At 34.6% G+C, this 26,864-nt stretch overlaps 1 pseudogene; it reads right to left on the bottom strand.

Moving 5' to 3' along the window:
- Positions 1-2,083: 2,083 nt before the first annotated feature.
- The window catches only part of LOC120199926, a 75,656-nt pseudogene continuing 50,875 nt past the window's right edge, over positions 2,084-26,864 (bottom strand).

Below are 26,864 nucleotides of genomic sequence, written 5' to 3' on the forward strand. Positions count from 1 at the left end.
CATCTATATGATCCTACATGAGCTCTTAGACAATCAATAACTTAAGTGAAAATGTCCCAAATATGATCTTTTTACGGAGTTATCAGACTACAATGAACTTCTTGTAGAGTCTCCCGCTACAAGTCAATAATATTGAGAATACAAATTCTTCTACGATAATATAAGCACCCATCAAACTTTAATCCTGAAATCTTTACTCTTATTAAACTTGACTTTTCCTTCATATGTATTTTTCATGACTTAACTGAAGTTCTTTAATTCGACATAACAAGTAGGTTTGATTTGCAGCTCATTTATCAAATCACCATCATCACTCAAGGACAATTGCACATTCATATCTCTTAAAATATATAATGCCTTTTGACAAAAAGTGTCAACTGCTACATTAACTTTTTGGGGATGATAGTCAATCAAAAATATCATAGTCCTCCAAGAATTTGACTCATCTTCTTTGATGCAAATTATACTTCAAGTTCTTGTGATCTATGAAGATGTAACATCTCTCTCCATATAATTAACGACATCATATTTTAAGCGCAAACACAATCGTAGCTTGCTCAAGATCATGGATTGAATAATTCCTCTCATAAGTCTTTACTTGTCGAGATGTGTAAGTCACTACTTTGCCTTCTTGCATCAACACACAATTTAACTCATTAAGATATACATCACGAAACAAAGTGTAATCCATTTTGTATTCGATTTGAACTAATATCAGAGCCTCTAACAAAATATTCTTCAATTAATCGATACTTGTCTACATTTTTCAATCCAAATAAATGGAAAGTATTTCCTTAGCAACTTGGTGATTGACAGTGCAGTCATTGAAACTCATTTCACAAATTGATAGTAATAACTGATGAGTCCTAAAAAGCTTCGAACCACATATACATTCTTCATAGTCTTCCACTCCACGATTGTTTTGATATTTTTTGGGTTCATAAGAATTCCTTCGACTGAAGCCGCATAACCTAGAAGGAAATCTCACTTAACCATAAATAACACTTGAAAATTTGACCAAAAAACTCCTCACTAAGAATCTGCAACACAATTCATATGTGCTTGTTGTGATCCTCAACAGTCTTCGAGTACACAAAAATGTCATCAATAAAGACGATCACAAATTGATCAAGATACAATTGAAACACTCGATTCATGATATCCATGACTATCAGAGCATTAATCAATCCAAAAGGTACGACTACGAACTCAAAATAACCATAACACATTTTGAATATAGAGTCGTGAAGATGGGTGCAACAACTGACAATGGCACATAAAGTACGCGCGTAGGGTTTTCAACCAACGGATTCTAAGGCTCCTTCCGCAAAGACCTTTTGGGTTCCAATGGTGTGGGCGATGTTAACAAGAACTCAAGCTAAATTGGTAAATGGTAAGTACCATATCTTCTACATTTAAGATTTTTGAGGAAAAAACTGATAAAAAAATCACCATTAAATTTGGTTTTGGGCTCTATGCCATGTCAATTTTGAGAAATTGAAAAATTATGAGAAAATTATAACCTTAATTGCTTATTCACTCTAAACTATTTAAGGGAACTCTAAACTTCTACACTGGAAAAATCTCTAATAATTAGCTAAATTCCTAAAAAAAAGAAAAAAAGCTTAAAACATATATCAATATTAAATAACCCTCGGCTCGGAATAATATAGTTATGCTATAAAACTATTTTTTCAAAATTAAATTGCAGAACTATTTCTTTATAGACTCAATGCATCAGCTTACATGCGCATACACAAAAATGCATCCATAAGCTTTAAAACAGTCATTGCTGGCATAAGAAGAGAGAGTTAATTATGTTAGAGATCTTGATTCTCTGTTTCAGCATGCAATTCATACATTTGATGCGGAACATAATGTTCTTCCTCATTCTAGTTTCTCAATCTATTACTGCAAACCTCAATGTTATTGGGATTCAATAGTGAATCGTCAAAACAATTTGAGCAGTAATCAACCGTGGATATCCAAACTTCTCTTCGTTTTAAACACTACCATGCAGCTTAGAGTCGCAATGGAAAGACATGGCATGCAGTAATAGAGAAAAAGGATACTTATCGTCCTTTTAATCTTTGATGCTTCCCCAAAAGTTTAACATGTTGTCGGTGACATCAAGAGGGGAATCATCGGCACATATATTGTCCAAAGTATGAGTCAACCAAGCCAAAACTTCTACTGCAGCATCCCTCTCAGCAAATTGTTTATTTTTCATAGGCTTTCCCACAAACTGCATTCCTTTGAATTCCACTAGAGCTCTGTACTCATTTGTATTTAGATTGTAACATCCCGAAATCCGGGTCAGACATTAAAATGAGAATTTTTGAAATTTAGGGATCAATTTAGAAAAATTAAAAAGTTCAAGGATTTAAATAAGAATATTTTAGTATTGGATAAAAGGGTAAATATGAAAGGATTATAAGGGTATTATGGTCATTTAGCTTGGAGGATATTTTTATCTCCCTTATTTAGGGAGATAACACGTGGGGATGGGGAGAGTTATCTAGAAAGCTTATTTTGTTTTTCTTCCTTCTTCACGTTGGCTTCCATTTTTTAATGGTAAGTTTGATTTTAGCTGTTGATTTCTTGAATTTTTAAGTTGAATTTAAGTCTTTGGGGGTTATATAAGCTTAAAACATTAAGAAGAGAAAAATAGAATGAAAATTTGATTGGTTTAGAAATGAATTCTTGATATATAGAGGTTTTTGAAGTTTTATTGATTAATTTGAATTATCATCAACTTAATTAAGAGAGATAAAGTGTTAGAATTGGATTTAGAAAATTTTGCAAAGTTGGTGTGATTCTTGAATGCCATATAAAGGATAAGATTTTGAGTTTAAAAAAGAGATTATTGAGTATATATGAGTGTAAGTATGTGTATGAAAGTTAGGGATATAAAAGAAGGTGAAATATGAAGTGTTAAGCTGAAAATGAAGTGATTTTCATGCTCAAAATATAATTTATGGACTATGTGTATCGGTACACATTCAATGGGTACCGATGCACTCTCAAATGAAATATAAATATCGAATGCAATAAGTGCATCGATACATAAGGAGTGCATCGATACACCTCCTTAAGATGAAAACATCGAATGTAATTTATGTACCGATGCATAAGTAGTGAATCGATACACACGTTAAGGGAAGCATCGATACACTGTAGAGTGAACCGATACACTTCAATAGGAAATGGAATAAATATTCCTTTCAGTCTAAGAAATGATAGATTAAAGTATATCAATTGGATACTGATAAGTATCAATACATGATTGTGTAAACATCGATCGAAAGCAAAGTTTGGATAGGTCGGCAGAGTAAGATTCGCAAGAAAGAATAAGAGCTTGGTAGTGTTCATTGTGACCAGGTGAGTACATGATATTAAGTGTACGTTATATTAGGGAATTAAGACTTGCGATAAGTCAAATTATGATATTATGTGATTGAGTACTGAAGTATAAACATGTAGTGATATAGTGCTAGATATATTGTATATGAGTAAATGCATATGTCTAATTGTCGAATACATCTTTATATGTGAACTATGTAAATGCATGTAGGTGTGATAATAGGTTATGTGATAATAATAGATAAGATATATGATAAAATATATATGAAAGTGATGTAACTCATATGTGTTTCTATTAGAATGTACATGATATGTTATGTATATTAAATGATTGATGTGAATACATGTTAGTGTAATAAGCTAGATTAATTGTTATACTTGAATGAAGGGGTTGTATAAGAACCTGTATATGTATGAATATATGTTGAGATAAAAATCATGACTATGAGCTATGTGGAAAAGAATACAAGAAAAAGTGAAAAGCTATATGATAAGTGATAAGAAGATATGAAACTCCAAGTGAGTATTACACGATATATGTGATAAGAAGCCTTCAGTTTATATGTGTATATGATATGAATATGTGAAAATGTGAAAATATAATAATAAAGCCCATGTTATGTGTATGTGAGCTAGGGGTATAGTTGGCATGCCAAGAGTTGAGGGTTTTACGTGGTCATTTAGGACATGTGATATGTGTTATCAGTGGTCCTTCAGGACGTAGTGGTCCTTCAGAACATAAGTGGCCATTCGGGACATAGTGGTCCTTCGGGACATAGTGATCATACGAGACAAATTCTACGCTCCCCTAGTGGGAATTATACGAGCTGTGGTGACAGTATAGTGCACAACCTGTACGTACTCACATACCTTAAGTTCTCAGAAGTGTGCATGGGCTTTAAAAAGAATAAATATGTGATATAATGATATGTGTGTTTCTCATGAAATGGTATATATGATATATGACATGTATAAGTGATAAGTTAGGATCATATGATAATAATGATCACTAGTGTATATGTAATTGTGATATGAGGTGCAATGTGTTTGGGTATGATATGTTCATGTTAAATATATACTTTTTATATGATATGATAGTATTAATTGTTTATGCATTGACATGAGTAGAGTAATATTACATGGTTTTCATGTCTAAGTCTATGACTTAGACTGTAAGTGTCTTACACGTAGGTGTGGATAAGTCAGAAGATCAAGCTTCGGATCAGCAGAACATCATATCTCCGCTCAAAGTTCATATCAGAAATATTTGTAAAGTATGTTCTGTTATGTAAATTAGTATGTTGGCATGTAAATCAAGTTATTATGAATGTACGCTCTGATGTAGTTTGAGAATGTTTTAAACTTGTTTATGTTAAATATTAACTTTATAGAAAGGAAGTTTTAGATTTTTTTTATAGTTTTTATAAAAGTACATGCTTTGACTAGTCAATGTGACACCTCAGATTCGTATCCGGGTTAGATACGGGTTTGGGTTATTACATTTAATGGTAACAGAACTAAGGTTTAGCCGATTCTAGGCTTAAAATGAAGTCAAAAGTATTTTGAAAAGGTATACATGCCAACATAAAGTGAAAGTTTCTAATCTAATAGTCATGAGTATGTTGTCTTCTAATAAAGTTATATGGTTATGTAATATATGTTTGATCATGAGAGACCTCGTAGTGAAAGGAGAAGTAATAGACCTGAGGGTAGTAGTAATTCACCTGCCCTGGCCAGGCATGGTGAAGAGCGAACACCTCCAGGGGTACCAGTGAGAGATCAAGGGTTATTTTTTGGGACGTTAAACGCTGTTTTGTCGCATTTTCAACCCTCTGCGCCCTCAGCTCCTCGAATGAATATAACTAAGGAATTGAAAGGTTTAGGAGCACCTGAGTTTAAGGGTGAAGCTGAGGAAGATCGGGTTACTGCGGATCTTTGGTTGAATGATGTCAAGATTATGTCGGATGGACTCCACTGTTCTGACATGGAGATATTAGATGGAATAGTTTCGTTGTTACGGGGAAAAGCTAGAATATGGTGGACAAATGTCACTATGAGATTAAGAAGTGATCAAGTGATCTAGTTATTCTTCTTGGAAGAATTTAATCGTAAGTATATTGGTGACCAATATATTAGACAGATGAAGCAAGAATTTATGAATTTGAAGCAAAGGAATTATTCAGTATATGAATATGAATGTGAGTTTAATAAGTTAAGTCGTTTTGCTGCTGAGCTTATTTCGACTGAGAATGATGTGTGTGATTGGTTTGTGGAGAGTTTGCACCCTAAGCTAAGAGAGTTGTTGATAGCCTTGAATTTTTCATCGTTTCAAGAAGTGGTTAATCGAGCTAAAGCTCTAGAGAGAGCTCAGAATGAAAGATTTAAAGAACAAAAAGTTCAAAAGTCCAAAAGAATGGGTTATTCGTCAAGTTCCTCGCCATCAAAGAAAAATAGAGAATGGGATTCTCCAACTCAGGATATGTTGGAATCAGATGCTTCTATTGATAGATGATCAAATCTCAACCAAGTCAGGCAATGTTCATATTATGGAAAGAATCATACAAGAGTTTGTAAAGTGATCTTAGGAGCTTGTTTTAGATGTGGGGATGTTGAACATTTTATTCGAGATTGTCCACTTATGATTGAGGAGACGATAAAGAGAAAGATCTAATGTGGTATCTGAAAGAAATAGAGGTAGAGGTCATAGAAGAATCGATCGGAGTCATTCACTCAGCATGAGATGCAACCAACTGCACAAGTTTATAATATAATAATAGATGAGGATGTTGAGGATCCAAAGATTCTTGCATGTAAATCTCAATATTATGGTAAAGTAGTTGGTTTTAATAGAGTTGAGAATGATTGAAAGATTTGATTTGATTTGAAGCAATAAGTAATGAATTATTAAGAATTAATAGAAGATTGTAAGGGTATTATGGTAATTTAACTTGCAGGATATTTTTATCTCCCTTATTTAGGGAGATAACATGTGGGGATGGGGAGAGTTATCTGGAAAGCTTATTTCTTTTTCTTCCTTCTTCACGTTGGCTTCCATTTTTAAAGGTAAGTTTGATTTTAGCTGTTGATTTCTTGAATTTTTGAGTTGGATTTGAGTCTTTGGGGGTTATATAAGCTTAAGGAAAGCTTATATAAGCTTAAAACATTAAGAAGATAGAATTAGAAAGAAAATTTGATTAAGGGTTTAGAAATGAATTCTTGATATATAGTGGTTTTGAAGTTTTATTGATGAATTTGACTTGTCATCAACTTATTTAAGAGAGATAATGTGTTAGAATTGGATTTAGAACAAGTTGCAAAGTTGGTGTGATTCTTGAATGCCATATAAAGGATAGAATTTTGAGTTTAAAGAAGTGATTATTGAGTAGAAATGAGTGTAAGTATGTGTATAAAAGTTAGGAATATAAAAGGAGGTGAAATATGAAGTGTTGAGCTGAAAATGAAGTGATTTTCATGCTCAAAATGTAATTTTTGGACTGTGTGTATCGGTACACATTCAATGGGTACCGATGCACTCTCAAACGAAATATAAATAGCGAATGCAATAAGTGCATCGATACATAGGGAGTGCATTGATACACCCCCTTAAGATAAAACATCGAATGTAATTTATGTGTCGATGCATAGGTAGTGCATCGATATACACGTTAAGGGATGCATCGATACACTTAAATGAGAAATGAAATAAATCTTTCTTTCAGTCTAAGAAATGATAGATTAAAGTATATCAATTGGATACTGATAAGTATCAATACATGATTGTGTAGACATCGATCGAAAGCAAAGTTCGGATAGGTCGTCAGAGTAAGACTCGCAAGAAAGAATAAGAGCTTGGTAGTGTTCATTGTGACGAGGTAAGTACATGATATTAAGTGTACGTTATATTAGGGAATTAAGACTTGTGATGAGTCAAATTCTGATATTATGTGATATGAGTACTGAAGTATAAACATGTAGTGATATGGTGCTAGATGTATTGTATATGAGTAAATGCATATGTCTAATTGTCAAATGCATCTTTATATGTGAACAATGTAAATGCATATAGGTGTGATAATAGGCTATGTGATAATAATAGATAAAATATATGATAAAATATATGTGAAAGTGATGTGACTCATATGTGTTTCTATTAGAATGTACATGATATGTTATGTATATTAAATGATTGATGTGAATACATGTTAGCGTAATAAGCTAGATTAAATGTTATACTTGAATGAGTGGTTGTATAAGAACCTGTATATGTGTAAATATATGTTATGAGATAAGAATCATGACTATGAGCTATGTGGAAAAGAATACAAGAAAAAGTAAAAAGTTATGTGATATGTGATAAGAAGATATGAAACTCCAAGTGAGTATTACACGATATATGTGATAAAAAGCCTTGAGTTTATATATGTATATGATATGAATATGTGAAAATGTGATAATGTGATAATATAATAATAATGCCCATGTTATGTGCATGAGAGCTAGGGTTATAGTTGGCATGCCAAGAGTCGATGGTTCTACGTGGTCATTCGGGACATATGTGATATGTGTTATAAGTAGTCCTACGAGACAAGTTCTACACGCCCCTAGTGATAATTATACGAGTTGTGGTGACAACATAGTGCACAACCTCTATGTACTCACATACCTTAAGTTCTCAGAAGTGTGGATGGGCTTTAAAAACAATAAATATGTGATATGATGATATGTGTGTTTCTCATGAAATCATATATGTGATATATGACATGTATAAGTGATAAGTTAGGATCATATGATAATAATGATCACCAGTGTATATGTAATTGTGATATGAGGTGCAATGTGTTTGGGTAGGATATGTTCATGTTAAATATATGCTTTTTATATGATATGATAGTATTAATTGTTTATGCATTGACATGAGTAGAGTAATATTACATGGTTTTCATGTCTCACTAAGTCTATGACTCAGCGTGTAAGTGTCTTACACGTAGGTGTGGATAAGTCAGAAGATCAAGCTTCGGATCAACAGAACAGCATATCTCCGCTCAAAGTTCTGATCAGAAATATTTGTAAAGTATGTTCTGTTATGTAAATTAGTATGTTGGAATGTAAATCAAATTATTATGAATGTACGCTCTGATGGAGTTTGAGAATGTTTTAAACTTGTTTATGTAAAATATTAACTTTATAGAAATGAAGTTTTAGATTTTTTTATAGTTTTTATAAAAGTACATACTTTGACTAGTCAATGTGACACCTCGGATTCGTATCCCGATCGGATACGGGTTGGGGTTGTTACATAGATGCTTTGTCTTGTACTTTGGAGGTAAGTACCCAGCCCTCATCAACAAAGTTTGTAGCAAACTCTTTGGATTTGTTCCATCCTTTGTGAGTCTGCTGTTGTCGGCGGAATCCTTTGGTTTCCTGCTTGTGCGGCAAAAAACAAACCTCCCTTCACATAGATCTCTAGACACTAGTTCTTGAACAGAAAGTATAAAGTACTTCCCTTCCCAGTGAATATCAATGCTAGGATCTCGAAGCTGCATATAGCAAGGCAATTTATCATTTGAAACACGATAGATAAGCAGCAAAATACAAAAGCCAATACATAAAACCATGTTACTCAAACGTGTTTGTCAATTATGAGTGATTTCATTTTTTAAAAAGTTTTTTATATTTGGAGAATCCTTAAAGGGTCGTATCTCTATACCCATGTCCATATATATGTCCGTATATACGTCAAACATGAAAATAACAATTAACAAAACCGGACTCTACTAAGATGCTACAGTATAAATCACCTTAGCATTAACCTTTTTTTATAAGAAGAGGAGGCCTCGTTAAAAACCCCCTTCATGAGTAACGGAACACCTAGTGAAATTCCTTAATCAGCGGAAGGAGGAAAAGAGTGCCTAAAATATTATTGATTAAAAAGTATTACAAAGAGTAGACTACTTCCAAGAATAACCCCTTACAATTGAAAGCCCAAAAAACAAAGAGAAAGAACCACCCAAGCTAAAACTCCCTAATTTAGCCAATACCAGATTTAGCTAAACCGTCAGCCTCTATATTAGCTGTCCTAGCCACCCAAAGAATAAGACTCTCATGAACTCTTAACCTATCAACAATATCCTTAACAATAGTAACAAACAGAAGTGGACATTTATCTATATTCTTAACCCACTCCACAGACATCTTGCTATCACTTTCAATAATTAACCGTAGCTTTAACCTTGAACTAAATAAATTCCACTAATGCTAAATTTGAACTCATCCCGAAAGCCAGCAACTGGAATTAACATCTATTTACAATTCTTGTTTTTGGTACATTGATCATTAAACTCTCACACACAATGCGCGCATCTCAAACCCATAACGTGGGTTTTGGGTGAGTGCCCTTTTGGCCACTTGGCCTGACTTTGGGGCTCAACATGTATTTACAATTGTGACTACATGAAACCTTGAATTCAGTTCAGGAATGTGAAGAAAGAAATTAGAAGAAAAAAAATGTGGTTTTATGATTAAAAAACCAGCCGAATACAAGAATTCTTTTTTTGCCATTTTCAATAACTATTCAGATATTTTTCACAGAAGGGATAGATTTGCTATAATCAACAGAATAATGAATTAACAATTCAGTAGCGCCACAAAAAAAAGTACATAGAGATTTGACATGCAAATGGAAGCAGTACATATTATACTAGTAAAATAAATGTGGTAAAGACATCGAAGAGAAAGAATCAACTTTCCAAATATTTATTTTAAAATCTGTGCTGGAAAATCTAGTTTGTTAACAGATGTTGACACTTAAATTACAATACCAACTTTCAATGGACCAGCACCAATCAATTAATTATTTCGCTTATAAAATATGGCACTATGGATCATAAAAAGCAAACAACACCACCTCTATAAAGCGCACAATATGGGAAGTGCATCAATTCTTTTTGGCATGTAAAACCATATTTACATAATGCACAAAAAGATGCATTTTCACAGATTCTATTCATACTCCACTCTTAATTTCTCAGATAAATGGGTTAACCAGAAAAGCCACTTTAAAAGTACCCAAATACTGTTGATTGGTAAGACAAGACCACAATGCTGACACAAGACATCTTTTAATTTCTAAGAATGTAAAAGAATGCATCAGAAGTGTTGCAGATAAAAGTATTCTTTCACCTTCTTTTGAATAAGTCTATCAAGTTGTTCTTTGAGCTTCAAATAGCAGTCTGCCAAGCAAGAATCCATTAAGAAATCAATATATCCTTGCAACATTTTCAAATGCCCAGCCTGGGAAACATTTAAGATATTAGCTAGAAATTGTGAACAATTGTTTAGGTAGAAAAATTATATGTACTCTTCAAAATGAAATCACCTGTGCCGCATGGCTTAGAGCACCGCCAAAGAGCATCAGTATAGAATCAGATACACCAGTGGAGTCACGTATGAAAACTGTATTTGACCTTTATTTTTTCACCAAAAACTAGCCATGTGTAAGGAATCGTCTGGTATCATGAATTTACAGAATTCTGAAACAAAAATCAATATCAAATAATTGCAGTGGAACTTGGAATTTAAGTTCCAACAAGAGAGAGAGAAAGAGAGAGAGAAAGAGAGAAAGAGAGAGAGAGAGTAAATTAGAAAATCCTGTTATAATGATTTTAGGGTTTCATAGTCCAGGCACTTCCAAGTGAAGTTGAGGATCAATCAGAAATTACTAAGAGCATATGAAAGCATGAGAGGGAGAGAAGCAACTCTTTTGCTAAAAGTTCCTTCTGAAGATTATCATGCAAACTAAAGCCCTAAAGCACCGCCTTCTTTTTTGATAACTTGAAATAACATTAAACATGAAACTACAAGAGCATGTACTCCTGGGGTAAATAAACTGTACAACAATATCCAGCCCGAGATTCACCTTTTTATTGCATTATTACTAACCATAATTGAAGATTAGGGCCAACTGACCCATAAATTTGAATCCATGTGTGATGAACTATTTGTGATGAACTATGTTACTCGAACTTAAGGCAAGTATTGCATAGGGTATGCTCAAATTTAAGGTTTATTACATATTTAAAAGGTCGGGATTAAACTAAATTAATAATTCAAAATAATTTCTAAAACTAAGCAATATAAAGGCCTCACATGGATTTCCAAAAAAGCTATTACTTCGTGCCAAACTTCTAAAAGTTGGCCCTTGTTACTTATATTTTCTGCAAAAGCTTTTAATCTATCTGGGACAGTAAAGTCTAGATTTCTTGACTGCTTCGTGTTAGTGTACAGATTTATAAACCAGAAAAAGTGTTAAAAGAATGGAAAAAAACATAATTTTTTGTTTTAATTTGCAACTGGTGTCTCACTTGATGAAGTAAAAGGCTACCAAAAGTTATTATACAGGCAGCAAAATAATGAAATATATTTCTTAATCTGCTTCTGGTAAAGAAAAAGGCAATCCCAATACAAGACCTTCATTTGCCTTGATTCCAGAAAAAAATAGAAAATAAAAAATGCAGATATGGATTATTGAATTTTTGTGTTTCATAGAAAAGGATGGATTTCCAAAGAAGCATGGTATAAGCTTGATTTTCATATGGAAAAAACATATTGTCTTAGTAGTTTCTCTAATAAAACTTGGCCATCGTTCATTGTTTTAAAAGACATTGATGTCTCTCTGTGCTGCACATAAGGCACAAAATGGAAAATGTTATCTCATAATCAATAAGTATTGAAGCTGCATTTATAGATTGTAACGAAGTCTCACCACTACAGATGCTATTCCAGGAAAGAGTCCAGAGCATATGACAGCACGAACTAGAGACTGATTATGACTTAATTTATTGTTCAAAGCTGCATCTGCATCTACCAAGCCAGCTTCTCTTAGATTGAAACCAAACTGTTTACTAAGAGAATGAATAGCCTGAAGAGTTTGTGCAGACAGGAAGTTTCTCCAACAATACTCATATGCTGATCCTTCTCTTTCTGCATCCTTCCAGCCTTCATAAGCACGGACAAGAGCCATGTGATCACTGTAGTCTTTTGCAGAAAATCTGGACTTTGCTGTCCCAGCTAACTAAAAAATAAAATGGATCATGAGTTAAAGAAATCTAGACTTTGCTGTCCCAGATAGATTAAAAATGTTTAAGATGGCAGAACATGTCGATAATACGAGCAATGATCTATAAAAATCAACAGCCTAAATGCCAAATAATCAATTCAGCAATTGCTATCTCATAGAAAATAATAATAATAATAATAATATTATGAGAATTATTAGGAACAAGTTTATTATTATTAGGAGATTCTATTTATTAGTATTTTATATTCGCAGCAGACTTTTCTTAGTAAGTTGCTTGCTTAGTAAGTCATTTATTCAAACAAGGTATATAACTTCTATCTAAAGAGGCTGATTTGCATCAATAAAGTTTAAGTCAGAATTTTAAAAGAAAACTCTTCGAGATTTAAGATTCTCTTTAATGAGTCTAACGTCTAGAATTCCCTTCGACGAGTCCTGTTTTACAAGTTTCCCCCCCACAGTTTTTTTTTTGGAACCTTTGGACTCCTGATATTTACTTCTGTTATCATTCACCCTAAATAGTTAACATCCGTTAGGAAAAGAAACTGTCCAATCAGAGCATGCCACATGACACTTCTTACTAAAAAAGTGCATGACTTCAATAAAGAAAAGGTAAATATTTCAAGTCATTTAAGTTCTCTTTTGTTCAGTTTAATCTCTCAAAATGTTGATTTATCCAATTTAATTCTTTATGACATACAAATGAATTCATCACTAAAAGTCAGTCCTATCCTTCAATACTCCATCAAACTTAAGTGAGTGCAAATGTCATAAAATTTCTTCATAAGCAAACAATTTACTATTACCACTTCAATAAAATTACTCATATTTCATGCATTATTTAGTTTAATTTCTTTCATAAGCAAAAATGAAAATGACATGATAAATATTTCATGATTTATTAAGGAATTAAATCCTTACAATACTAACTTATATATACCCTTCTTTTTCTATCAATAATTTAACGAAAACATAAAAATTATGTCCTGCAAACTTGCATGCCATATACTATAATGGAAGAAGCAGAAGAAGAAGAAGCAATGGTTATCAAGGTGTCATTGTTGGAAATAAAACACTCACACAAACAACTTTTATTGAAACTCAAACAAATATTACAAGAGCACTCTCACTCAAAAACATGAACTACAACTCACTCTTATAAGACTTTGCTTCTTCACTCACTTAGAAGCTCTTAATTTTCTTGATGCTTAAAACTAAAATGGGGAGGGGTATTTATACTACCCAAGAACAATCCTACACCACACAAATAAACTAATTTAAACCATTAAAGTCTACAAATACCTAACTCTCACCTAACTAAATTAATGTAAGCAATGACATCATTACTTAAATGATGTAAGCAATGACATCTTTACTTAAATGATATAAGCAATGACATCAATTTAGTTTGGGTTTGGGTTTAGGCTCCCATAATGGATCAAGTTTTATCCAACACCCCCCTTAAACTTGATCTCGTGACCCCTAGTAGGTTCCGTAATCTTATGACGTCTTTATTTTTCAGTGGCTTGGTAAAAATATCGGCAACTTGATCTTGTGACTTCACGTATTCAACTTCCACATTGTTTCTTGCAACACACTCCCTTATATAGTGATAGCGAATGTCGATATGCTTGCTTCGATCATGGAATACTGGATTCTTTGATAAGGCAATGGCTGATTTGTTGTCGACACAAACCTTGGTAGGCTCTTCTTGTATCAAACCTATCTCCTTCAATAGATTTCTAAGCCAAATTGCATGACAAACACATGAGGTAGCAGCAACATATTCCGCTTCACAAGTGGACAATGTGACAATCGGTTGTTTCTTTGACATCCATGTGAACGCAATATCTCCCATGAAAAATGCGAATCCAGTAATGCTTCTTCGATTATCTATGTCTCCACCCCAATCACTGTCGCTATATCCAACAAGCTTGTAATAATTAGAAACTGAATAGAACAAGCCAAAGTCAATTGTACCTTTCAGATAGTGAAGAATTCTCTCTGCGGCTTTAAAATGGGTGGTTGTTGGAGATTCCATATAGCGACTAACCAATCCAATTGCATGAAGAATATCGGGTCTCGTGCAAGTTAGATAGCGTAGACTTCCTATCAAACTTTTGAAGAATGTTGGATCTACACTTTCGCCTTCTTCATGTTTGGTCATCTTGATCCCGTATTCTGCCGGTGTGCTTATTGGCTTACAGTTCTCCATCTTGAACTTCTTCAGTATCTCCTTTGCATAGCGTTCCTATGAAATGAAAATTCCATCCTTTTGTTGCTTAACTTCAATGCCAAGGTAGTACGCCATGAGCCCCATGTCTGTCATCTCGAATTCTTTCATCATCACATCCTTGAATTCATTAAACATGCTTGGGTTACTTCCAGTGAAGATCAAATCGTCCACGTAGAGGCACACGATCAAAATATCTCCATCTTTGATCTTGATATATAGAGCATGCTCGTAAGGACATTTGTTGAAGCCATTCTCTTGGAAGTACTTGTCGATTCGGCTATTCCATGCCCTTGGTGCTTGTTTTAGCCCGTAAAGAGCCTTCTTCAACACCAACACCTTGTCTTCGTCCCCTTTGACTTCATAGCCTGATGGTTGCTGAATGTAAACTTCCTCTTCAAGAACTCCATTTAGGAAGGCAGACTTTACATCCATCTGTTGTATCTTCCACTTATTTTGAGCTGCCAAAGAAATGATTAGTCTGATAGTCTCCAATCGAGCAACAGGAGCAAATACCTCATCATAGTCAATTCTAGCCTTTTGACTATAGCCTTTAGCAACTAGCCTCGCCTTGTGCCTTTCAATCTCTCCTTTGGCGTTTTGCTTTGTTTTGTACACCCATTTGACACCTATCGCCTTATGTCCCTTGGGAAGTAAGGTAAGTTCCCATGTGTCATTCTTCTCGATGGCCTTGATTTCTTCGTCCATCGCATCTCTCCATTTCTTTTCTTGTACCGCTTCTTGAAAGCTCACTGGTTCACAATCGGCAAACAGACAAAATAATGTAAGATTATCTTGTCGTTCAGTTACCTCATAGAGATCTCTAAGGCTTCTTGTGCGTTGCACAACTCTTTCACTTTGACTCCCACTTGACGATGATGAAGGTGATGAGTCTCCTTGAGTGGTTGATGTTGGTGAAGTGGGTGGAGTTACAAGCTCTTGTTGAGATTCATCTAGTTGCTCCCTCATTGTCTGCTCATCTTCTTCAAACTGAGGAAAGAAATTGAAGTCATCTGTATGAGAGTTAAAATCCCATTCTCTTTCTTCGTTGAAGACCACATCTCGACTAATCACAAACTTCTTATTGTCTGGATTGTACAACTTGTAGCCCTTCGAATTAGCATCATAGCCGATGAAGATAAAACTCTCGCTTTTATCATCAAGCTTCGTTCTTCTCTTGTCTGGTACGTGAACATGGGCTATACTTCCAAAGGTTCTCAAGTGGGAAATGCCAGGCTTTCTTCCACTCCATGCCTCTTGCGGTGTCTTTCCCCATACACTTCTTGTTGGAGATCGATTTGACAAGTAGACTGCACACGATACTGCTTCCGCCCAAAATTCTTTGGGTAGTTTCTTGCTTTTGAGCATGCTTCGTGCCATGTCGAGGATTGTTCTATTCTTTCTTTCTGCCACACCATTTTGCTGGGGGGATCAAGGAACTGTCATTGGTTGACGAATTCCATTTGCTTCACAAAACTCTTGAAACTCCTTGGAAGTAAATTCTCCACCTCGGTCGGATCTCATGGATTTGATCTTTCTACCGCTTTCTCTTTCCACTGCTGCTTTGAACTTCTTGAAGACTTCGAAAACTTCTGACTTCTGTTTCAAGAAATATACCCAGGTTTTTCTTGAAAAATCATCAATGAAGAAAAGAAAATAGTTACTATTACCGAGAGAGCTCGGCTTGATCGGTCCACACACATCGGTATGGATGAGCTCGAGTGGCTTCTTGGCTCTTATCTCTGACTCCTTTGGAAAGCTTTTCCTGAATTTTTTCCCAGCTAGACACCCTTCACAAAGCTGATCAGGATGGTTGATGCGAGGTAGTCCCTTCACCATCTCCTTCTTAGATAGAAGCTCTAGACCTCCAAAATTGAGATGCCCAAATCGAAGATGCCAAAGCCATGATGCATCTTTATAGCAAGCTTTCAGGCACTTTGCAACATCATTTTGTATGTTGATCAATAACATTCTATTCTTTGACATTGGCACTTTAGCAATGAAGTTATTCTTATCATCTTTTATAGAAAGATTATAATTATTCATATGAATATCATAACCTTTCTCTACCAGTTGCCCTAAACTTAAGATGTTACTTTTCATATTGGGCACATAGTAGACATTTGAAATAAATTAATGTCTCCCATCTTTCAAACGGATAAGAATGTTACCTCTCCCTTTCACTGCTATTGTGGAATCATCTCCAAACGAAACATTTCCGCTTACTGACTCGTCTAGCTCCACGAACATGTCTTTCCTTCCACACATGTGATTGCTTGCACCACTGTCAAGATACCAGGAATTTGCTTGGCCACCATCAGTTTCCTTTCGTTCTAGAAGAAGAGTTTCTTTTCCATCTGTCTTTTCCTCCACGTAGTTAGCCTTCTCCTCAATTTTGTTGTTGGGAGCTCTACATTCTGAAGTATAATGCCCAAACTTTTGACAATTATAACATCGAACTTGAGATTTGTCACACCTTGAGTTCGGATTGATTCTTCCATTGCCTCGTGTTGAGCTTTCTCCTTTCTCATAGTTGTTGTTGGAATTATTGCTGTTGTAATTTCAACCTCGTCCATGACCTCGACTTCCACCTCGTCCATGGCCTCTACCTATGCCTTGGCCACGTTGGTTTCTATCATTGCGTTGGCTTTCATGCATATCTTTGAGTTGTAGCTTGAGGAGTTGCTCAGTAAACTCATGCTTCTTCTTATGCTTCTCTTCATATGCTTGTAATGATCCTTGGAGTTGCTCGATCGTTATTTCTTCCAAGTCTTTAGTTTTTTCAATCGTCACGACGATGTGCTCAAATTTGGGATCCAACGAACGGAGTATCTTCTCTATTACCCTCACATCGTCTAACTTTTCACCACTTCTTTTTAATTGATTAGAAACAGCTACTACTCTTGAGAAATAATCAGAAATAGACTCAGATGCTTTCATGTTTAAGGATTCGAATTCACCTCTTAATGTTTGGAGACGAACCTTCTTCACTTGCTCGGATCCTTGCTAGAGCTTGCACTTGAAATATTTTCAAAACCTTCATCATCTAATGCTTGATAGATGAGGTAGAGAGCCTTCTTGTCTCTCTTTCTTGAATCCTTCAAAGTTGTCTTTTGATCTGGTGTAAGAGTAGCAAAAGCATCATCATCCGCAGGCTCGTTATAGCCTTTCTCTATGATATCCCACACATCTTGTGATCCAAGAAGTGCCTTCATTTTGATACTCTAATTATTGTAGTTGTTGTTGTTGAGTGTCGGAACTTGGAATGGTGCCATACCATTTGCCATATCTCTCAATATAATGAGATTTTGTAAAATCTAATTGCACGGATGAATCCGAAACGCTGAAAAAAAACATTTGGAGGGACTTGGACAACTCATTCAAGGGCTCCAACTCGGATGACTCTGCTCAACTCGGTGAGTCAACTCGATTTTCTGGCAGCAGTCTTCCGGCGGTGCATGGCGGTGCGTCAGAACTCAGATTGAGAAAATTCTGGCTGCGTCGGATTCCTCTCGTCGAGACCTTCGATCTTTCCAACTCGCTCTGATGCCACTTTGTTGGAAATAAAACACTCACACAAACAACTTTTATTGAAACTCAAACAAATATTACAAGAGCACTCTCACTCAAAAACATGAACTACAACTCACTCTTATAAGACTTTGCTTCTTCACTCACTTAGAAGCTCTTAATTTTCTTGATGCTTAAAACTAAAATGGGGAGGGGTATTTATACTACTCAAGAACAATCCTACACCAACACAAATAAACTAATTTAAACCATTAAAGTCTACAAATACCTAACTCTCACCTAACTAAATTAATGTAAGCAATGACATCATTACTTAAATGATGTAAGCAATGACATCTTTACTTAAATGATGTAAGCAATGACATTAATTTAGTTTGGGTTTGGGTTTAGGCTCCCATAATGGATCAAGTTTATGATCCAACAGTCATTTCTCTGCCCTCAATGTGATTTGCATGTAGAAAGAAAGAAAGGATAACATTTAAGAAAGGAGTGGAAATCATTAGCAGTTTTGATATACAATTTTCCTAGAAGCATATGATAGTATCGAAACAGTTCAGGTCTCTGTCTTACTTCTCAACACATAATCCATTGAAAGATAAGAAATCTAAAGAACGTGATTCGATATGCCAAACGGATTTTATTCGCTTACATCCTTCTTGTCTTGAGGCAACAGAAAAGGATCCTTGACACTAAGTCCAGACACTATCGTTAATACAGGATCAAAGCAACGGAAGATAGCACCCATGATCAGCATTTTCCCTAGCTGGATTATTACTCTCATGCCTTCTTCAATCAACAACCTTGTCCTACCAAATTCAAGTGTGGAAGATATCCATGTGTGATTAACTATTTGTGATGAACTATGTTACTCGAACTTAAGGCAAGTATTGCATAGGGTATGCTCATATTTAAGGTTTATTACATATTTAAAAGGTCGGGATTAAACTAAATTAATAATTCAAAATAATTTCTAAAACTAAGCAATATAAAGGCCTCACGTGGATTTCCAAAAAAAGCTATTACTTCGTGCCAAACTTCTAAAAGTTGGCCCTTGTTACTTATATTTTCTGCAAAAGCTTTTAATCTATCTGGGACAGTAAAGTCTAGATTTCTTGATTGCTTCGTGTAAGTGTACAGATTTATAAACCAGAAAAAGTGTTAAAAGAATGGAAAAAAACATAATTTTTTGTTTTAATTTGCAACTGGTGTCTCACTTGATGAAGTAAAAGGCTACCAAAAGTTATTATACAGGCAGCGAAAGAATGAAATATATTTCTTAATCTGCTTCTGGTAAAGAAAAAGGCAATCCCAGTACAAGACCTTCATTTGCCTTGATTCCAGAAAAAAAATAGAAAATAAAAAATGCAGATATGGATTATTGAATTTTTGTGTTTCATAGAAAAGGATGGATTTCCAAAGAAGCATGGTATAAGCTTGATTTTCATATGGAAAAAACATATTGTCTTAGTAGTTTCTCTAATAAAACTTGGCCATCGTCCATTGTTTTAAAAGACATTGATGTCTCTCTGTGCTGCACATAAGGCACAAAATGGAAAATGTTATCTCATAATCAATAAGTATTGAAGCTGCATTTATAGATTGTAACGAAGTCTCACCACTACAGATGCTATTCCAGGAAAGAGTCCAGAGCATATGACAGCACGAACTAGAGACTGATTATGACTTAATTTATTGTTCAAAGCTGCATCTGCATCTACCAAGCCAGCTTCTCTTAGAATGAAACCAAACTCTTTACTAAGAGAATGAATAGCCTGAAGAGTTTGTGCAAACAGGAAGTTTCTCCAACAATACTCATATGCTGATCCTTCTCTTTCTGCATCCTTCCAGCCTTCATAAGCACGGACAAGAGCCATGTGATCACTGTAGTCTTTTGCAGAAAATCTGGACTTTGTTGTCCCAGCTAACTAAAAAATAAAATGGATCATGAGTTAAAGAAATCTAGACTTTGCTGTCCCAGATAGATTAAAAATGTTTAAGATGGCAGAACATGTCGATAATACGAGCAATGATCTATAAAAATCAACAGCCTAAATGCCAAATGATCAAATCAGCAATTGCTATCTCATAGAAAATAATAATAATAATAATATTATGAGAATTATTAGGAACAAGTTTATTATTATTAGGAGATTCTATTTATTAGTATTTTATATTCGCAGCAGACTTTTCTTAGTAAGTTGCTTGCTTAGTAAGTCATTTATTCAAACAAGGTATATAACTTCTATCTAAAGAGGCTGATTTTCATCAATAAAGTTTAAGTCAGAATTTTAAAAGAAAACTCTTCGAGATTTAAGATTCTCTTTAATGAGTCTAACGTCTAGAATTCCCTTCGACGAGTCCTGTTTTACAAGTTGCCCCCCCACAGTTTTTTTTTTGGAACCTTTGGACTCCTGATGTTTACTTCTGTTATCATTCACCCTAAATAGTTAACATCCGTTAGGAAAAGAAACTGTCCAATCAGAACATGTCACATTACACTTCTTACTAAAAAAGTGCATGACTTCAATAAAGAAAAGGTAAATATTTCAAGTCATTTAAGTTCTCTTTTGTTCAGTTTAATCTCTCAAAATGTTGATTTATCCAATTTAATTCTTTATGACATACAAATGAATTCATCACTAAAAGTCAGTCCTATCCTTCAATACTCCATCAAACTTAAGTGAGTGCAAATGTCATAAAACTTCTTCATAAGCAAACAATTTACTATTACCACTTCAATAAAATTACTCATATTTCATGCATTATCAGTTTAATTTCTTTCATAAGCAAAAAAGAAAATGACATGATAAATATTTCATGATTTATTAAGGAATTAAATCCTTACAATACTAACTTATATATATCCTTCTCTTTTCTATCAATAATTTAACGAAAACATAAAAATTATGTCCTGCAAACTTGCATGCCATATACTATAATGGAAGAAGCAGAAGAACAAGCAATGGCTATCAAGGTGTCATTTCTCTGCCCTCAATGTGATTTGCATGTGGAGAGAAAGAAAGGATAACATTTAAGAAAGGAGTGGAAATCATTAGCAGTTTTGATATACAATTTTCCTAGAAGCATATGATAGTATCGAAACAGTTCAGGTCTATGTCTTACTTCTCAACACATAATCCTTTGAAAGATAAGAAATCTAAAGAACGTGATTCGATATGCCAAACGGATTTTTTTCGCTTACATCCTTCTTGTCTTGAGGCAACAAAAAAGGATCCTTGACACTAAGCCCAGACACTATCGTTAATACAGGATCAAAGCAACGGAAGATAGCACCCATGATCAGCATTTTCCCTAGCTGGATTATTACTCTCATGCTTTCTTCAATCAACAACCTTGTCCTACCAAATTCAAGTGTGGAAGATATACATAAAGTAAAACTAGTAAAAGCTTAAAATAGTACTTACAGCCAATAGTTTTGGCGCTTGCAATGCTGTCGACAAGAATCCACCAATACTTTCAACCTGCAAACATTTTATTAGCAAGCAGAGAGAATTCAAAGGAGTTCTCAAAAGTTCAGGAAGTTGATACTCAGAGAAAGCTGTTGGGACCGTCGGTGCACCCCATGGCGCAGTGGAAACAAAACTCGACGGTATCACCAGCGATCCAAGTACGAAAAACTGAAATCGGGAGGAAGAGATGCGAATACTTACAACGGGTTCCTTGAAAAATAGCAAGGACAACAGTGAATACTGGTGGTGTAGATCGGTTCGAATCGTAAGCCTCCACTAAATCATGTCTCGACCTGTACTCAGTTCACCTGATTGAGAGCAATAATTTTCTTCCCAAAACCATTTTGAGAGAAAAACGGCTGAAAGTTTTGTGTGTGTGTTCTAAAACGGCTGTTAGACCTAACACACCCTTTTATAGCCAAGTTACCCTAATCATATTAGGGTTTTATTATTTCAAATTAATTAAATCTATATGTAATTAATTAGAATTTAATAATCCTTTTATATCCAAGTTACCCTAATCATATTAGGGATTTTATTATTTCAAATTAATTAAATCTATATTTAATTAATTGAAATTAAATATTCAGGATTTTTAAAACATATATTTAATTAACTCTAGATATATATTTTAGTAACGTACAACAAATTGTACATCTTTGCTCATTTCAATCCTAGGGTGTGACCCTATAGGTTCTTGTAACGTTAACATTAATTATTAAAACAATTCTAATATTACATACAATGAGTGACATCTAGCAATATATCATTGTCACCTAAGTTACAAGAAAATATGATTCGACATATCATCTTGGTGATTAACTCTTTTATGTATTACATCCTTATGTCCTTTATATCTAGAATAGGCACAAGTCTTGGAATAGTCACACTTGTATAGCCCATATATTGTTTCTTGATATCTAGAGTAGACTTTAATTAACAAATAGTTTATGATATCTCATATCAACTTATTCGAGCATGGTCATGCGTTTCTAGTCTTACTCAATCAAGTGGTCTGTGATATATTTCCTATTATGTAGGAAGGACAAATCCTATCTTAATCATACACACCCACTACATATATTGAGATATAATCAATAACAGTCTTTATAGAGAAACTAGTTATGGAGCTTGTTTAGCTGCATCAAAACATACAACAATATATGTTGAGATAGTATTGATCTCAAGTCTGAGGATCATACATATAGTCATCACCATGAGCAGTGTTATGACTATCACATAATAATCCAAGACATATGCTCATGGTGGGTCAATCCAATACATTGTTCTCTAACAATATAATCATGTATCAATTTTGACATGTCTATGTCAATGACAACTCGTTGTCATCAATCAATAACATGTTAGTCTTAAGAGTATTATTATTGTCCACGCCCATAATAAAACTTGACTAGGGATCTTTTAATAATAACAATTATGTCATTATATGGACTTTATTATCTTCCAGTTTATGTTAAACACATATATATAACTGAAAATAATAGCGGCAATGTCTTTATTCAATAAAATCGGTAAATAAAAGTATTATTACAATCATCATATTATTGGTCTTTGGGCATACTCTAACAATCGCCCACTAGCACTAAGACCAATCACTCATATATCTAATACCGAGTGACTCAGTGTGATGATCATGCCTCTGCTGTGTAAGAGGCTTCGTCAAGGGATCAGAAATATTGTAATCCATGTGTACTCTGCATATGTCCACATCTCCTCAATCAATGATCTCTTGAATGAGATGAAAGCGCCTAAGAATATGTTTGGATCGTTGATGAGATCTGGGTTCCTTTCCTTGTGCAATGGCTCCATTATTGTCATAATGGAGTTCTACAACATCTGATATGTTGGGAACAACCCCTAATTCCGATATGAACTCCTTGATCCAAACAACCTCTTTTGTTGCTTCACTGGATGCAATGTATTCAGCCTCTGTTGTAGAATCAGCTACTGTGTCTTGCTTCAAACTTTTCCAGCTCACAACACATCCATTAAGATAAAACACAAAACCCGATTGCGATCGGGAGTCATCCTTGTCAGTTTTGAAGCTGGCATCAATATAACCTTTTTATACTAAGCTCTTCCTCCCCTCCATAGATAAGAAATTTATCCTTAGTTCTTCTTAAGTACTTAAGGATATTTTTAACCTCAACCCAGTGATTTTCACCAAGGTTTTCTTGATATCGACTAGTCATGCTTAGAGCATACGATACATCTGGTCGAGTACATATCATGACATACATTATAGAACCAATAGCCGAAGCATATGAAATCTTATTCATCCGTTATCTTTCTAGTGGAGTTGAAGGACACATTTCTTTAGAAAGAGAAATGTCATGTCTCATAGGCAAAAATCCTTTCTTGGATTCTTCCATACTGAACATTTTCAGCACTTTGTCTATATATGTACTTTGACTCAGACCTAGAAGTCGTCTTGATTTATCTCTATAGATCTTAACTCCTAATATATACACTGCCTCACTCAAATCTTTCATAGAAAAACAACTACTTAACCAAGTCTTAACAGACTGTAAAGTAGGTATATCATTTCCTATGATGAGTATGTCGTCTACATACAAGATTAGGAAAGAGACAATGCTCCAACTAGCCTTCTTATAAACACAAGGCTCATCTTCATTTTTGATAAAACCAAACTCTTTGATTGCATCATTAAAACGAAGATTCCAGATTCGAGAAGCTTGTTTTAGTCCATAAATAGACCTCTGTAGCTTACAAACATTTCTAGTATTTCCTGGAAAGACAAAACCTTATGGTTGTGTCATATACATATCCTCTTCAAGTTTTCCATTAAGTAAGGTGGTTTTGACGTCCATTTGCCAGATTTCATAATCATGGAATGCAGCTATTGCAAGCAAGATCCGGATGGACTTAAACATAGCTATAGGGGAGAATGTTTCGTCATAGTCTACACCATGAACTTGTCGAAAACCTTTAGCGACTAGTCGCCCCTTGTATGTTTGTACATTACCATCTATGTCGGTTTTCTTCTTGAAAACCCATTTACACCCTATAGGTTTGACCCCTTCAGGTGGTTCAACCAAAGTCCATACTTGGTTTATTGACATGTAGTCCATCTCAGATCTCATGGCTTCAAGCCATTTCTCATAGTCTGGGCTAGACACTGCCTCTTGATAAGTCTTGGGCTCATCTTGATCCATAAGAAGAACATCTCCATGTGTCATAATGAGAAATCCTAATCTTTCAGGTGGATGATGTTCTCTATTGGATCTACGCAGTGGTTGTGTTTCTAAATCTGTAGAATGCTCCTCAACAACTTGTGAAACATGCTCAACTTCAAGTTCATTTATCTGTTGCTCTTGAACTTCTCCAAGTTCAATATTTCTACCCTTCCCTTTCTTTGAGATAAATTCTCTTTCGAGAAAAACTCTTGTTCGAGCAACAAACACTTTATTCTTAATAGGGTTAAAGAAATAATATCCCTTAGTTTCTTTAGGATATCCAATAAATATACACTTATGAGATTTAGGTTCAAGCTTTGTAGACATCTGATGTTTTACATAAGCTTCACAACCCTAAATCTTAATAAAAGACATACTAGGATGTTTCCCAGTCCATATCTCGTATGGTGTCTTTTGAACCGATTTAGATGGAACACGATTTAGTGTGAAAGCGAATGTTTCAAGTGCATGTCCCTAAAAAAAGTTGAAAGATCACTATGACTCATCATCGATTGAACCATGTCTAACAGTGTTCGATTTCTTCTTTCAAAAAATCCATTCCACTGTGGTGTACCAGGTGGTGTAAGCTGTGAGAGAATCCCACATTCTTTTAGGAGTTCATCAGACTCTATGCTTAAGTATTCTCCACCTCGATCTGATCGAAGTGCCTTAATGCTCTTGCCTAGTTGATTTTGTACTTCATTTTTAAATTCCTTAAACTTTTCAAGGGCTTCAGATTTCTGGCGTAAAAGATAAATATACCCATACCGACTGAAGTCATCGGTAAAAGTAATGAAGTAATGGAATCCACCTCTGGCTTGTGTATTCATTGGTCCATATACATCACTATATATCAACCCCAATAAATCACTTGCTCGCTCGCCTTTACTATTAAAAGGAGCTTTAGTCATTTTTCCCAACAAGCAATATTCACATACATCATATTGTTCGAAAACAAATGAATCTAAGAATCCATCTTTATGGAGTTTTGATATGTGTTTCTCACTTATATGGCCTAAACGACAATGCAAAAAATAAGTTTGTTTCGAGTCATTTGTTTTTGATCTCTTAGTATTTATGTTATAAATGGTGTTTTCTTGATCCAAAATATAGAGACCATTAATCAATTGTGTCGAACTATAAAAAACACTATTGAGATAAAAAGAACAACAATTATTCTTAATATTAATCTCAAAACCAATCTTGTCCAAACAAGAAATAGAAATAATGTTCTTAGTTAAACTAGGCACATAATAACAATCCTTTAAATTTAAATCAAGTCCACTAGGCAATGATAAAACATATGTCCCTATAGATAATGCATCAACCCTTGCTCCATTTCCCACTTGTAGGTCCACGTCTTCATTAGCCAGATTCTTTCTCTTTTGCAGTCCTTGTATATAAGTACAAATATGAGAACCACAACCGGTATATAATACCCAAGAAGTAGATGTTGACAAATTAACATCATTAACATAAATACCTGAAACAAACGTTCTGTTTGCTTTTGCCTTCTTGACCTCTTCAAGGTAAACATGCAGTTTCTCTTCCAGTGTCTGATCTTATCGCAATGGAAACATTTTCCTTCTTTGCTAACTCCCCCTTTGGGTTTCAATGCATTTTCCATTTTGGTTTGGCCTTACCATTTCCCTTAGACTTTGCCACTACCTTTTTCTTACCATTTCCTTTGTCCTTGTGGACCATCAGAATAGGAATAGGTCCAACCTTTTTCATGTTACTTTCAGCAGTTTGTAACATGCCAAGTAACTGTGGCAAAGTCTTGTTAATTTCATTCATGTTGAAATTAAGGACAAATTGGCTAAAGCTATATGGCAACGATTGCAGGATAACATCGGTAGCCAATTCATCTTTGAGAGGAAATCCCAACTTTTCCAACGTTTGGATATAACCCATCATCTTGATGACATGAGCTCCTACAGGAGTTCCCTCTGTCCTTTTGCATTGAAATAGAGCTT

Source organism: Hibiscus syriacus, unplaced genomic scaffold, assembly GCF_006381635.1.
Source record: "Hibiscus syriacus cultivar Baekdansim isolate YM2019G1 unplaced genomic scaffold, ASM638163v2 tig00000340_pilon, whole genome shotgun sequence".
NCBI lineage: Eukaryota > Viridiplantae > Streptophyta > Magnoliopsida > Malvales > Malvaceae > Hibiscus > Hibiscus syriacus.